Below are 4,239 nucleotides of genomic sequence, written 5' to 3' on the forward strand. Positions count from 1 at the left end.
AATGTAAATAATTCTCTTTTGTGATTTTAGAGGGCAGGCAGTATGAGCCTTTGGAAATAGTAAATTAATTAATCTTAGGTGATTTAAGTTACACAATTAGTCAGTTATCATCAAATATGATCATTCATCACATGCCCAAACCCCGAACATGCCCACTCCTAATATACGTCCTGGATGCAATACTAATAAATATAACCTGTTGGAGAAGGTCGAGGAGAACATTCACGATGGTGACCTTAAGGGCTGATTTAGACGATACGGGAACTCGCATGCGAGTTTCATACCATTGCGGGTTTTGATCGGTCGGTTGAATTGGACGTAACCAACAGTCCGCAATGTAACTAAAATCGCATGCGAGTTCGCGCACCGTCTAAAATTCTAAATCAGCTCTAAGGGTGGAACCCGCTTAATCTTCTACAACGACACTCTGACACCTAATACACCCGAAACCGCGGCCGCTCTACACTCCAAACACCCGCCAGGCCCTATTTTCGTGGACCCTCCATCTGACCCTTCGGCATGTCTCCAAGCCACTGACAAAGACATTTTAGCAGCTCTGCTATCGTTTCCAAAAGGCCTAGATAGAATTTCCCCTTAGCATCTGATTGACCTCACCAATCATGGCAGCGGTGTACTGGTGAGCACCTTGTCTCCAGCATGAGTTGAGTATTTTCTATCTATTTTTTTAGCTGTGCTAGTTTATGTACCTGTATTGTAATGTAACCTTTTCTCTGGTTTAGCTAATCGTTCGTCTCGTCCACTTCGGAATACGGGGCAGGGTAAAGTGGCGGCCTTTGCCCACGCCGCTTATTACTGCATCTTATGTTAGTGGGAATTTTTGCGTTCCTCTGGTATTCCAATTTTGAGTTTGAAATGAACTAGCCGCTTGCTATACAGTTAAATTGTGCTATGCTACAAGGAAGTAACGTATCTCGAGAGTGATGTCAGTGATGTCCTAAGAAAGTAATGGATGCTTTTATCAAGATGGTTTTGGATTGGTTGTCTATCTCGCATGTTGTATTGAACCGATTTGGGTCGGTAGGTACCTACCTACATCAGTCAGCATCAAAATCGGTTCAGTCAGTATCGGATGAGACCACGCGTCAAAAGTATAACAAAAAGCGATATCGATATGGCTCTAGGTAGGTATATGTAAAAAAACCGGCCAAATGCGAGTCGGACTCGCGCACGAAGGGTTCCGTACCATTACGCAAAAAACTGTAAAAAATCACGTTTGTTGTGTCGGAGGCCCACTTAAATATTTATTTTATTTTGTTTTTAGTATATTTGTTGTTATAGCGGCAACAGAAGTACCTACATAATATGTGAACATTTCAACTGTCTAGTTAGTCTTGTCATTCTAAAATCACGGTTCTCGAGTTACAGCCTGGTGACAGACAGACGAACAGCGGAGTCTTAGTATTAGTAATAGGGCCCCGTTTTTACTCTTTGGGTACGGAACCCTAACAATTAGGCTGTACCTAATAGATACATTTGAATGCAAAATGTTATCTCTACTCTATTTGAAAAAATATTTCAGGGTGGCAGATACTTTTGGCGCGACATCCGCTACTATTGAATGTGATACTTACTATACTATTTATTTCGTAAATGTCATGAAGGTGTAATATCTTGAAATGGATAGGTAGAACATAATTATAATTAGGTACTCGATTACCCGTTTAAGGTCTACGGTGCCACATACAGACACACATAGCGGTCAAATTTATAACAACAATTTTTGCGTCGGAGGTTAAAAATAGTTTCTAAAAAACTAGCCAATTATAGAACTTCAATATGCACAATACTCAGTAAATAAAATAAAGGCCCTTAAAGAGCCTATTCTTCAAGCCCCTCATTAATTGTTGGTCAATTAAAACGCGCCTGTCTGCCTTAATTCACGTTCCGTTAAATGAGACGCATAAATTAAACAATCGTTGAATGAAGCGATTGAACGTTAATGTCGACGACAATTCTCCTTTGTGACGGAAATGGGTGTGTGTTAGAGATACATTCATAATAGAGACTGGTTTTCTCATAAAATCGGTTACTTCTTAACCACCGATTCAAAAGAAGGGTGTTATAATTTTGATCGCTATGTCATCTATGTGGCACCGTAGGTCTTCAACGGGTAAACCGATTTGGATGCGTTTTTTTTTATGTAAAAGTCAGTTTTCTAGCATTGATTCTTAGACATATTTTACCAAACACCGAAAAAAATATAGTGGGCCACGAAAGGTTTTGGAATAAGGGATTAAATGAGCGGTTTTTTATTTTCAATTCAATATTTCTATTCAATTTTGTAGAAATTATTGTCTAGGTAATGTCAGTTTTTTAGGGTGAGGTTAGGGTAACTACTCAAGGGCCTAAATAAGTCCTTTATTAAATGTACCTCTTACAAAGGGACAAGTTATCGATAACCGCTTTAAAGAAATCACATGTCTGGACTTTAGTCAGGAAATTCCATTTTTCCCTTTAAGCCACTAATTTACTTCCATCCCATAGCAACCCTACTCCTAACCCTCCAGCCGACAGTTTCAAAGACTTTCTTAGTAGGTAGTCGATCCTTTCTCTATTACTTACTTGTCTATATACTTAGCGTTTGTCGATGGCCTTAGAAATACAGGTCCAAGGAAACGTTGGACCAGAATAATGGTTATGGGAGTAAGTGATGTAAAGTTGTGTGTAATTTAAGTGTGTCTGGTTTCCGGTATGCTTGAGACCTTAATGCAATTTAAAGATTGTTATTGTTATGAGGATTTTGAGATAATACAGGCCAACATTGTTTCTAATCGTCCTTAACTGCCCGATTCGAACTTTAAGATACGTCAATTAATACATCTAGAAACGATATGTAATATTAGATATGTCAGTGTCAAAAGTGACGTTTTTGTTTGAAGAAACGTCACATTTGACACTGACATATCTAATCCATATCGTTTCTAGATCTATTAATTGACTTATCTTAAAGTTCGAATAGGGTCGTCTTGTGCATAAAGTTGTTTTATTTCTTGTCTCTAAAGGTAACATTCGAATGGCGAATGCCTCATTCATTTTGATGTTTTAATTATGAAACTTGTAATTCCAAGTATAATGAAATATCAATTGATCATTACTGTTTTTCACTGAAATCTTAACATTTGATAATCACAATATTTCAAATAATAACATGAATATACCTATAACAAGTGTTTGCTAAAATGCAATTAGAGTCAAAATAACCCACAAGTATGTGAGTAATTTAATTTTCAGATAATAAAAACAACACAGTATAAAGTCGGTTAAAAAGGTGTTTAATTCGATTGAAAAATTGTCATAAGAATATACGAGTGTTTATTTAAATCATAAGTTAACAAGATCAATATTAATTTAATGCGTGAGTATTTAATAACGGAGCAAAGATTCTAAAAAAAACAACGACCAGCACTTACATCCTAATTCAACATTTAATGAAGATAACGACGAAGATGAAAATTAATAATCGCGTCGAAAAAAGGTAAAATAATGAAATTTAATCGCGTTGGACCCGTTAATTAATTAGGTGCACAAAACGCGAGAGTTTAAAGTGTTATACATATATATGAACTTAATCGCGCTAAAATAAGATTCAAGGAAAAAATACAAAAAATGCACTTTAATCGTAATTGAGTAGTTAATGAAGATAACGACAAAATTGAGGCAGTTTGAAGAATGTATAATTCACACGTACACCGGTAGTAGGGAGATGAGTGAGATGAGTGTAATCGGCGGCTGATAATGGCGGGAGATGCTGTGATCCATTTATCGCAGCATCCGATAATGTAGCGTCGGCAAAACAGCAAACGGCAAACGAAAAAAATATATACCAGGCGGCCAGGCCAAGGCGACAATCGATTGGCATATTGTTTGGGGCCAGGATGACATACTATGCTAAAAGTTACGTAGCTATTTCTGTACATATTTCTCTTTCGATTGGCGTTTTCTATCAACGATTGTCATCTTGGCTAGGCCCCTGGTCATCAGCAGATCCATTATATTTATTATTTACTGTTAGCAATAACTTCTACAGCTTCTACTTATACTAACCTAACCTAAGGGCTGATGTAGACGGCGCTCGAACTCGCATGCGATTTTAGTTACATTGCGGACTGTTGGTTACGTCCAATTCAACCGACCGATCAAAACCCGCAATGTAACTAATGAAACTCGCATGCGAGTTCTCGCATCGTCTAAATGAGCCCTAACCGTTCGACTCATTAA

This window comes from Cydia splendana, chromosome 11 (assembly GCF_910591565.1).
Source record: "Cydia splendana chromosome 11, ilCydSple1.2, whole genome shotgun sequence".
NCBI classification, from domain to species: Eukaryota; Metazoa; Arthropoda; class Insecta; order Lepidoptera; family Tortricidae; genus Cydia; species Cydia splendana.